The sequence below is a fragment of the Rhinopithecus roxellana genome, chromosome 3 (assembly GCF_007565055.1).
Source record: "Rhinopithecus roxellana isolate Shanxi Qingling chromosome 3, ASM756505v1, whole genome shotgun sequence".
Classification (NCBI taxonomy): Eukaryota; Metazoa; Chordata; class Mammalia; order Primates; family Cercopithecidae; genus Rhinopithecus; species Rhinopithecus roxellana.
In genome coordinates, this window is record NC_044551.1 from 155,796,459 (window position 1) to 155,809,100 (window position 12,642).

The following is a 12,642-nucleotide window of genomic DNA, read 5'->3' on the forward strand; positions in this document are numbered from 1 at the left end:
GGAGGTTGCAGTGAGTCAAGATCTAGCCACTGCCCTTCAGCCTGGGCTATAGAGCAAGACTCCGTCTCAAAAAAAAAAAAAAAAAAAAAAAAAAAAAAAAAAAAAGACACAAATTACAACTTTGTAATAATGAGCTAGGCAATAATTAGGGTACTCCTTAAACTAATTGGGGAGCCCCAAGGAAATAGCATTTACTTACAGAAACACTTAGCAACAATATGAGGATGGGTCACCAAGCACAGGACTTGCTACTACCATGTTGGTATTGACTATGTCTTCCAGGTAAGTCGGCAACTGAAACATTTTATTTTTAACACGCCTGAGAGCCCAAGACTATTTATAATACCAGATCCTTAAAAACTTGAAAGGGAGATGAATTTTAAAATGTACACATTTACATATGTGGGCAGAAACACAAAAATCAGATGCCTCTCAACACAGCTCAGGGAGCCATAACTCACGGCTTTCACAATCCCACCTAACGCCCAGAGAAAATCCGGGCACCTTCTCCAAGGGATGGTAGGAAGCTGGGTAGGTAGCCAAGAAACAAAGAAACCTAAACTCAGCACTTGGCAGGACAATTAAGGAGCAGAGGATTTTAAATGCATTGTTTCTGACTCTAAATATGGCTACATTTATTACCAATTTGGGATCAGAAACCACATTTAGTTCTGTCATGACCACATGCTAAAAATATTAAGCAGAGTATTGCCTAGGAAACAGCAGTTCTCCCTGCTGCGGCAGCTCCACTTCAGAGCCATCTCTGCCGTGGTCACAGGGTTTCCATCCTGTGCTTTGCTGAGAGCCCAGTTACAAGCAGAACTGACACTGTCCTGCCAAGACTTCACCCGCATTTTAGAAGGCAGCAATAGGAACCAAAGCTAGAGACTGCACAACCTCCTCATCCTCTCCAGGGCTGTTTTAGGTATCAGTGAAGCTCTATTTCATAGGCATATAACTAGAATCCATCTGACTGGGAGCTCCACAGGGGGAGAGACAACTGTCTGTGTAACATACCACTGTCTCTTCATAGCCCAGCACTTTGCCTGGCACTCAAAAAACAGCCATTGATTTAATAAAATCAATAATCTAAAATGAACCCTCTGGAAGAGTACAATGGAAAATAACATTGCCATTAAAACAGGTAAAAATATGGACTGTGGTAATACATAAAAACAGGTGCTGGCCGGGCAACAGTGGTTCACACCTGTAATCCCAGCACTTTGGGAGGCCTAGGTAGGAGGATCACTTGAAGCTAGGGGTTCAAGATCAGTCTGGGCAGCAAAGTAAGACTCTGTCTCTACAAAAAAAAAAAAAAAAAATTTTTAAATTAGCAGGACATGGTGGTGCACCTATGGTCTCAACTACTCAGGAGGCTGAGGTGGCAGGATGACTTGAGCCCAGGAGTTCAGGGCTGCAGTGAGCTATGATCACACCACCGCACTCCAGGCTGGGCAATAGCAAGACCCCTATCTTTAAAAGCAGGTGCATAAAAAATTGTTGAGTGGAAGTGGAAGCAGCAGAACCTAATGGCACACATATGTAAATTACTACTTTGGAAAGAAGTGTGTGTGGCCACCTCTATGATCATATGTGAAATTAGAACTACGGAAAACTGTACTCAATGGAATCTTTCACCCTGAAATGTTACATATCTGAGAAAACACTTTAAACTACATTATTTTCAGCAAAGAACCTACTCCCTTACCAGCTAACTTGTTCTGATCTCTTGGATGGCTCAGAGGCCTTGTTCTTGTTCAGCAAATCCAAGATCAGACCATACACTCATCAGTCGAAGGAAACAGAGAACACATGGAAAAAGCCACAGTCTTAAAGTCCAACTTATCAACTTGACCCTGTCAGGGCAGCTTCCAGTCTGCATAATCAGAATGGCTGGCTGCCTAGACAGGTGGCCAAGATGGAAGTGTCAAGACAAAGTATGGAAAAGTTCACCTGGCCCAACTTCAAAGCCAGAGCTCCAAAAAGGTAGGAGCTTAACAGGCACTTACTGGCCAGCAAGGTGCCTGTTAAGAAGGGTAGCAGAACACCAATCCTTCTCAAACTCTTCACAAAAACTGAAGAGAAGGGAAACACTTCCTAATTCATTCTATGAAGTCAGCATTACCCTGAAACCAAAGCAGGACAAAGACACTATAAGAACACTCCAGACCACTATCTCTTACAATATACATGCAAAAATTCCTGAACAAAATACTAGAAAGCCAAAATTCAGCAGCATATTAAGAGAATTCTACAACATGATCAAGTATTTGTATTTTATCCCAGGAATACAAGAGTGGTTCAATATATGAAAAGTAATCAATGTAATACACCACATTAATAGAATGAAGGGAAAAAACCACATGATCATTTCAATTGATGCCAAAAAAGCAATTGACAAAATCCAATACCCTTTCATAATAAAAAATACCCAATAAACCAGGAATAGAAAAGAACATCCTCAACATAGTAAAAGGCATATATGAAAAACACACAGTTAGCATCCTATTTAATGGTGAAAGACTGAAAGCTTTTCCCCAAAGACCAAGAACACGACAAAGATACCCACTTTCACCACTTCTTTTATTAATTAATTTATTTATTTTGAGACAGACTCTCGCTCTGTCACCCAGGCTGGAGTGCAGTGGCGCGATCTCGGCTCACTGCAACCTCCGCCTCCTGGGTTCATGCCATTCTCCTGCCTTAGCCTCCCAAGTAGCTGGGACTACAGGTGCCCGCCACCACACCTGGCTAATTTTTTTTTGTATTTTTAGTAGAGATGGGGTTTCACTGTGTTAGCCAGGATGATCTCCATCTCCTGACCTCATGATCCACCCACCTCAGCCTCCCAAAGTCCTGGGATTACAGGTGTGAGCCACTGCGCCCAGCCACCCACTTCTGCCACTTCTATTCAACATAATACTGTAAGTTCTAGCCAGAGCAATAAGGTAAGAAAAGAAAAGAATAAAAAGCATCCATATTGGAAAGGAAGACATAAAACTATTCTATGTGCAGATTACATATATATATATATATATGGTTTTGTTGTTGTAGTTTTTTTTTGAGACAGAGTTTCACTCTTGTTGCCCAGGCTAGAGTGCAGTGGCGTGATCTAGGCTCACTGCAACCTCTGCCTCCTGGGTTCAAGCAATCCTCATGCCTCAGCCTCCCAAGTAGCTGGGATTACAGGCACGCACCATACGGTTAATTTTTTGTATTTTTAGTAGAGACGGGATTTCACCTTGTTGGCCAGGCTGGTCTCAAACTCCTGACCTCAGGCGATCCACCCACCTCAGCCTCCCAAAGCACTGGGATTATAGGCATAAGCCACCACGACCAACCAATGACATGATTTTATACATAGAAAACCTTCACAAATCTAGCAAAACAAAACCTGTTAGAGCTAATAAATTCAGTAAAGTTGCAGGACATAAAACGAACACTCAAAAATCAGTTGTATTTCTATATCCCAGAGATGAACGATCCAAAAACGAAACTAAGAAAGCAATTCCATTTAAAACAGCATCAAAAAGAACACTTAGAAATAAATTTTGCCAGTGAGGCAAAAGACTTTACACTGAGAACTACAAAACACTGCTAAAGAAATAAAAGAAGATCTCCATTCCAATTTTTCTGTACATACACACACACACAAATAAATAAAAAGACATTTTAGGTTCATGATTCAAAGATATGATACTGCTAAAATGATAGTATTACCCAAAGCAATATGCAGATGCAATGCAATCCCTTTCAAAATTCCAGTGGCATTTTTTGCAGAAATGGAAAAACCCATCCTAAAATTCACATGGAGTTTCAAGGGACCCTGAATACCCAAAACAATCTCAAAGCAGAAGAACAAAACTGCTGGGTACAGTGATTCATGCCTGTAATCCCAGCTACTTGGGAGGCTGAGGCAGGAGGACTGCTTGAGGCTAGCAACTCAAGGCTGCAGTGGGCTATGACAGCACCATTGCACTTTAGTCTGAGTGACAGAGCAAGATCCTGTCTCTTAAAAAAACCAAAACAAAAACCAGCAAAGTTAAGGGGAAAAAAAGAACAAAGCTGGAGAATTCACAAGTCCAATTTCAAAACTTAACATAAGGCTAATCAAAAGTGTGGTAATAATGTAAGGATAACATATAGAACAATGGAATAGGATCATGAGGCCAGAAGTAAACCCTCACATCTCTATAGTCAACTGATTTTTACAAAAGTGTTATTGACTAAACAGGGATTTTTAAAAGATGAAATATAAAAGGCTAAAACTGGCAGGGCACGGTGGCTCACACCTGTAATCCCAGCACTTTGGGAGGCTGAGGCAGGCAGATCACCTGAGGTCAGGAGTTTGAAACTAGCCTGGCCAACATGTTGAAACCTCGTCTCTACTAAAACTACAAAAATTAGCCGGGTGTGGTGGCGGGCACCTGTAGTACCAGCTACTCAGGAGGCTGAAGCACAAGAATCGCTTGAACCTGGGAGGTGGAGGTTGCAATGAGCTGAGACTGCACCACTGCACTCCATGGGCAACAGAGCAAGACTCCCACCTTGAAAAAACAAATAAACAAAAAGTTAAAACTATACAGTTCTTAGAAGAAAACATGGGCAAAACCTTCATGACCTCGGATTTGGCAAAGATTTCTTAAATATTACACCAAAATCACAGGTGCTAAAAGAAAAATAAATTGAACTTCATTAAAATATTTTTAAATTTTTGTGCAAAGGACGTGATCAAGAGAATGAAAAGACAAGGGAATGAAAACAAAATATTTGCAAATCACACATCTGATAAGGGTTTAATATCCAGAATATAGAAACAACTCCTACAACAGAAAGACAAAAACCTAATTTTAAAATAGGCAATAATCTTGAATAGACATTTCTTCAATGATGTACAAATGGCCTGGAGGCACATGAAAGATGCTCAATATCATTAGTCATCATTAGAGAAATGCCAATCAAAGCCACTTCACATCTACTAGGTGTGGTTATAATTATTAAACAAAAGGAAAATAACAAGTGTTGGTGAAGATGTGAAGAAACTGGAAACCTCATACATCACTGGTGGGAGTATAAAATGTTGCAGCTGTTATGGAAAAGTTTGGTGGCTCTTCAAAAAGCTAAACATAAAATTACCATATGACCCAGCAATTCTTTGCTTAAGTAGATACCCAAAAGATGTGAAAACAGTGACTCAAACAGATGCTTGAATGTGAATGTTCACAGCAGCATTATTCACTATATCCAAAAGATGAAAATGACTCAAACAGCCATCACAGATAAGTGGATTTTTATAAAATGTGGGTGTGGGTGTGGGTGTGGGGGTGTGTGTGTGTGTCTCCAATGGAATATTATTCAGCCACAAAAAGGAATGAAGTTCTGATACATGCTACAATATGAATGAAACCTTAAAACACTATTCTAAGTGAAATAAGCCAGACACATAAAGGACAAATATTGCTGGGTGTGGTGGCTCACTAAAGTGGGAGGATAGCTTGAGCCCAAGTGTTTGAGGCCAGCCTGGGCAACACAGAGAGACCTCCATCTCTTAAAAAATAACTAAATAAATAAAATAGAGGAGCATCATAATGACAAATTTTATGTTCTGTGTGTGTATATATATGTATACAGGTATGAGAGTGTGTGTGCGTGTATGTATATGTATATAAGAGTGTATTGTGTGTGTGTTTTGGTAGACATGGGGTCTCACTATGTCGCCCAGGGCAGTCTCAAACTTCTGGGCTCAAGTGATTGCCCCACCTTGGCCTCCCAAAGTGCTGTGATTACAGCCATGAGCTGCTGTGCCCAGCCTTATGCTGTATATATTTTATCACACTAAAAAATTAAAAAACAATGTAAGATTGCCCATGGGTTGGAAACTGTTAAAACTGGACATTTGGTACATGAATACATTATATTGCTCTTCTAAAAATTTAAGAAGTCCAGAAATGGTTGGCCTGTAATCTCAACACTTTAGGAGGCCAAGGAGAGATGATCACTTGAGCCCAGGAGTTCAAGACCAGCCTGGGCAACAAAGTGAGACCCTGTCTCTACAAAAATTTTAAAAACTCAGCCAGGTATGGTAGCATGTGCCTGTGGTCCCAGCTATTCAGAAGGCTGAGGTGGGAGAGTCATTTGGGCCCTGGGGTGGAGGCTGCAGTTAGTCATGATGGCACCACTGTACTCTAGCCTGGGTGACGCGGTGAGACTCTGTTTTAAAAAATGTTTAACAAAATAAAAATAATAAAAATAAACTTAAGTAAGAAAAAAAGGATCTTTTCTGCAGTTTTTTTTGGTAGATATTCTTTGTCAAGGTAAAGAAATCCCCTTCTTTGCCTAAACTGCTAAGAGGTTTTATCATGAATGTGTGTTAAATTTTATCAAGTGTGTTTTCTACCTCTAAGATGATCAGATAGTTTTATCTTTAACCTATTAATGTGGCTAATTTTACATACAGATTTTCTAACACGAAACCACCCTTGAAGTCTTGGGATAAGCTCAATTTGGTCAGATAATCACTTCTATTTTCTGTTGGATTTTATTTGCCATATTTTGTTGATTCTCCATGTACTCCCATAATTCTCTGTGCAACTATCGTAACAGCCACAAAACCATACTGTAAATATGAACTGCCTGAGTACATGAACTCCTTTTTCATCCACTGTTTAATCCCTAGTTAGGTCTAACACACAGCAAGCACTCGATAAAGGTATGGCTGATGAACAAATAGGTGAATAAATGGGTGAGTGGACAGATGAACAGGTGAGCAGATAAACACCTTAATCCAGAAGAGTGTCACTTGCCCTGGCAGGAGTACAGAGCAGCTCTTTTCAGGCAGGGAGACTTCCCAAGGGGTTTCTAACCACTCCAAAGAGGTATCTGCTCTGTCTGTGGACAACTCAGTTTGTCTGCAGATCTGTAAGCTGAACCCTACCCTGAGACTCTCATCTTACCACTTACCCTCATCAACAACACTCTACAGATCAGTGCCTGCCTTCACCAACAGGATACAGCCCTGGTATCACAGCACACCACACAGCTTAGATCATATGCTGGGGCTGAGGGGAAATGTGGCTTCAAACTCAGTGTTCCTCCCAATCTCAGAGTTTATTCCCAACAATCAAAATGGCCTCATCCCAACCCTGATTGGCACAGCAAGAGCCCATCCCATTAACAATTCACTGCCTCAGCAGTACAGAGGAGGAGAGCAATCAGCAAGAGAAACAGCTGAATTATTTCAGCAGCTGTAAATTATGTGTTCTCTCTTCCCCTCCTCCAAGACCATGTTCAACTGTGCCCCACACCTCCACACTGAACTTGGGTCTGTCAAGTATCTATGTCAACTACAGTAACCAAACTTAAGATCAAGAAGTAATATTAAAAAGCACTCATTAGCTGATATTTAAATAACTGTGTTTAATGTCAACAAAATCACACTTTAACTTTAAACATCCCCTAGTCTATTAGTTGCTTAATTAAATTCCTTAAGATCGTTGGACACTGGTACAGAGCACGCTGCCCTGGGGAGCCCTTCCCAGGTCCTGGCCTTGGCAGGCTGTGGAAGGGGAGGAGCCCATATCCCTGGGGAAGTGCCAGGAGAGCCCTGGTTTTCTTCTAGAGTCTCCTAATGAGGTGGTTTCTCTTCACAGCTCTGCTGGTCTCCATAGGGCAGCAAGAACATGACAAATAAATATATTCTGAGCATGGAGAAGTGCCAAACTAGGCTACAATTTATTTTTTAAAGAGAAATAAGAAAAAAAAAAAAAAAAAGCACACATAAACCCAAGAGAGTTACTTTTCCCATCTGGTATCTGTTCTCCTTAAGAGTGGTATATCACGAAACATTCAGGCATGTGTACAAGGGGATACACAATAGGATCTGTGACAGCAGGTAGGGTCAGGGGGCCCTGCAAGATGCCACCAACCAAATCCCAGCCTGCCAAGAGTCACCAGCCTGCAACTGACAGGGGTACAGCTCAGCCAACAGCAGTGTCCTAGGCTGGAACTTACAAAGGGACTCTGGGTTCCAGTGAGTGAGCTTGTGATAGGGATGCCAGTGGGACCCCAGTAAGTCTCTCCTGCCACAGTAGGCTCCATGGGGATGGCTTGCCAGCCAGCCTTCTCACCAAACCAGATTTGCTGTAAGGGGATGACATGCCAGCTACCTGCCCAGGTAAACATATCCTGGAAACAGTCTGTCTCACTAACTGCCTCCAGGCAGAGCACATTCAGCCAAGGATCAGTATGCATTAGGAGTCTACATTTTGGGCAGCAGATGCTCTGAACCCAATCCCACTGGGTCATAAATAAGAAAACATCATTCTAAGAGCAACAAGGGTGTGAGAGAGGCCAAGTGGCCATCCCTTGCCTCACCCTTACAACAAGGGCCCCAGTTCTTTCTAGTTTCCTTACAGAGCTACCAACTCACCTCTCAGTCTTACTTTTTCGTCTCTATCACTCAGCCCCTTCCTACACCTTCTATTTTGCCTAAAGGGCTTGCCTCCTGCAAAGTAGGAGGCAATTCTTTCCAATTATTCCATCCTGTCTCTCACTGCTCAGGGATTCCTGTTGTGGCAGCTCTCGTTAAAACAGCCACTGCAGCCCCTGGTAATGCCAGCGGAAAACACTGGGTAGAAGAAGCTTGGTTAATATCACAGATTCTCACCCTGAAAGGCAACCACTCCCATTAACAACTAGGCACAAACCCTGGCCTCGGAGAAGCCAGATGCTTGGGTTGTAGCTCACAAAAATGTGAAGAGCACCCATGAAAAAAAAAAAAAAACACACCCACGCCAAAGCCATTTCAACCCCAGGTGAGCAGTTAACAGCCATGCCAATCTGGAAAAATATATTTTTGGAAAAGTTTTTCACTCTTCCATAAAGGAAAGCTACCAAAAGAGCAAATATTTGTGCTCTATGAAAAGATGAATAAACCCATACTGCCTACTAGGGACCATACATCAAGTTGCCACCCCAAACACATCCAAACAGAAGATTATTCATCCTTCTACACATATTTGTTGAGACCTGCTGCAATCTAGACATGTGCCAGGTGCTGCAGATACAAATAGGGGTCCTGTCCTCCAGGAGCTTCCACACAGGCAATGAAGATAGATCGGCAACACACACTCTTAAGGAGAACAGACACCAGATGGGAAAATTGGGAATTATAGCAAACACTGAGTTGAAAAGAGCCCTGACAGAGATGACTCTGAGGCAGAAGAGAATAGACATCTCATTCAGGAGATGGGGTCAGGGAGGACTTCCTAGAAGAGGTGAGCTTTGATGACTAAAAGAGGAAAAGGAATTATAGAAACAAAGACAGTAAGAAAGGCATCCAGGCAGGGCAAGAGTGGTTTTTTAAAGGCCTGGAGGCATGAAATTAGGAACATGCATTAATTTCAACAATATATGCTAGAGCAAAGGGTTTATGGGGAGTAGCATGATTATATACAAGATCTCTTTGCCAGACAGGTTAGGTAGAGTTCAAACACATAGCTCACTGCACTGATTTGCTAAAAATCTCTCCTTTTTAGAACTTCCCCACGGTGAAGGAGAGATAAGAGAAGGGAGAAGGAAGCCCGCTACAAGCCTGGGACTTGGATAACAGAGTCACCACAGTTTGTGACCTCTGATTATGAATGCATTCCTTTGCCTGGCAGTTCAGTGGTTTGTTAACTCTTGCAAACTCTCAACTTCTATTTCACTTAATAGAAGGAGCCGGTAAACAGAATTTGATGTTGGACTGTATTATCTACCCATAGTGGCCTAAACCCCAGCGGATAACTTCAACAGAAAAGCAGCCTGAGATTTTAGGTAGTCTTCCTGCCACCTCTTCTGGGGGATATGCCTGCTGTACTCTCCTCTTGTGTGTTCCAAACTTAAGAGTCCAAAGCTGAGCTTCTGCTCTTCCTTCCACACGTCTCATCCTCCTCCAGGACTGCCTAGCTCTACTGCACATGCCGGAAACCAAAGAGCTCTCAATCCCTCCTCTCCCTTCCCTGTCTTCTATCCCCTACTCAGCCATCATCAACTACTGTCAATTTTATCTACTAAATAGGTCCCTTCCCCTGTGCTCCTGTTCTCATGCCCAAATTGCTATAGCCACTCCCCACTTCTCAGGTAACAGCAACCCTCACAAGCGGTCAATGAGGCCAGATCCAACCAGAGCAGCAAAATGAGGAAGCCAAAGGCGCATGGCTTTGATGAATCTCTTATTTTCTCAACTCAGGGTTTCTGGAATACCCAATATCCAGTCTCCTGAACCCCTCCTAAAAGCTCTCAATGAAAGCCACTTTCTTCTTCGGATGAAGACAGACAAGCAGGGAGCCCATTCAATAGCAGTAACAAGCTAGAATGTGGGCTGCAGGGAAGGTCTGGTGCTGGCATGAGTCCTCTGGAAATGTCAACACTTTGGGAGCCCAGCCCAAAGCCAGGCCTTCAATTATGGGAATTATATCTCAGGCAAGGAAAGCTTGGCTCCCCACAGCCCCACCACTCACAGCGCACGGAGACATACTACACAGCCCCTAAGGTGAAGAGGCTTCATCCCTACTCCCTCTGCCACCCTCCCTTGCCATAAGGAAAACTATTTGGTGAAAGCAGGTAGAAGGCAGCAATTTTCAGGAGGAGGATGTTGGTATTGATAATACCTTGAACATTTATTTTGCAAAATAAAGGACAAAATAGGTACTGAAGAAGAAGGAGAGATCTGACCATGCCTCCCAGCCTCAACTCAATGGAAACCTTCCCTTTACCCCATTCCCAACCATTGGCCCCCACACCAGCCTAGAAGGAATAAATATATGTTGAATGAATGAACAAATGAATGAAGAAATGAACAAACAGACTGAGGACAGAGGAAGGGGGCAACAGGAGAAAAAGAAGACCCTGCTCAAAACTATCCTTTTCATTCACTCAGGTATCTCCAAGCACCTACTGCATACTAGTGCAAGGTGCTGGGAACACACGGGCATGCATCAACCTGTGAAAGAGAAGAAAGATCGGAGAGAAAAATACACTCTATCTCTCTGGAATGGTGTCTTTGCAAATGCTACTTTCACAGCACCTCCTGTTTTTGACATTAAAGCCATGCCAAACAGCATACATGCAAACAAAAACTTCACATTTAATTGTATCCAGTACTGTGGGGCCTTGTGGTTTCTTTTCTAAGGAAAAATTCGTCCTTCATCTTCTTGATTAAAAATTTATCTAATGTGGCTTTCATTAGGTAAGTACAAGGGGAAAACACAGATTCACAGGGAGAACTTGCCCAGCAACAGGACCGTGATGAGCTCCAGCAACTGCACAGCTGGGTCCCAACCCACCACCAACGAAAGAAAATTAAAAAGCTCACAACGTGGAGCATAAGCTCCAGCCAAAAGGAATTATCTTCCCACAAGCATTTCTGTCAGATTTCTGGTTAATGGAAAAAAAAACTTTCAAAAGAGAAGGAAAGGAAACCCCAAGGATATTTAACATATAACTCAGAATTTCTATATTTTTCAAATTCCCTTGCAGGGAGAAAAGGCAAAGAAGTCTTTATTTCTCAATCCTACTTTTCAAAACTTTTCCCATTGATATAACATTGTCATAAAAAATTTCAATTTGTAGAGAGCATGGAGCAGAGGAAAGCACAGTGGTTGAGGAATTTTAAGCTGCTGCAAAGAGGCTCTGAGGTGAGAGCAGGCAGAGCTGCAGCAGAGGTGGGAGCAGCAAGCCCTGAACACCACAGGCTCGGCAATGCTGCCTTGGGCCATGGGTCTAAGATCAAACACCAGGGACTCAGGCCTGCGGCAGGCCACGCTCTCCACACAATTCTTCAGGCTCCTATGCTCAGACAGTGATTTGGAGTAAATGGTCAGGATTTAATGCAACGTCAAAGTATCCTGGGGTAAAAGATCAGCAAATTACAAATATATATCTTGATTAAATGTTTATTTAGAATGTAGACGGACTGGCCAGGCGCAGTGGCTCACACCTGTAATCCCAGCACTTTAGGAAGCCAAGGTGGGTGGATTGCTTGAGGTCAGGAATTTGAGACCAGCCTGGTCCACATGGTAAAACCCCACCTCTACTAAAAATACAAAAATTAGGCAGGCATGGTGGAGGGCACCTGTAATCCCAGCAACTCGGCAGGCCAAGGCAGGAGAATCCCTTGAACCCAGGAGGCAGAGGTTGCAGTGAGCCGAGATCATGCCCCTGCACTCCAGCCTGGGTGATAGAGTGAGACAACATCTCAAAAAAAAGAAAGAAAGAAAGAAAGAAAGAAAGAATGCAGAGGGATTACTCCATAGCCAGAGCATGAATCTGACCCTACCCTACCCTGCTTGAAACCATTCAATGGTTTTTCCAGGACCCTCAGAATAAAGGCCAAATTCCATACTCACAACCTGCCACCATCCAGCCCTGATCAACATCACCAGCTTCATCTCTTTCCTCTCCCTGTCTAGAACTGGTCTATTTTTTTTTTTTTTTTTTTTTTTTGAGACGGAGTTTCACTCTTAGTGCCCAGGCTACAGTGAGTGCAATGGTGCGATCTTAGCTCACTGCAACCTCCGCCTCCCAGGTTCAAGGGATTCTCCTGCCTCAGCCTCCCAAGTAGCTGGGATTACAGGCATGTGCCACAACGTCAGGCTAATT

At 42.8% G+C, this 12,642-nt stretch overlaps 1 protein-coding gene across 1 annotated transcript in view; it reads right to left on the reverse strand.

The window, feature by feature from the left end:
- Positions 1-12,642, reverse strand: part of SIL1 (SIL1 nucleotide exchange factor) — a 240,247-nt gene that overhangs the window by 181,556 nt on the left and 46,049 nt on the right. The gene's annotated exons all lie outside the window — the stretch shown is intronic.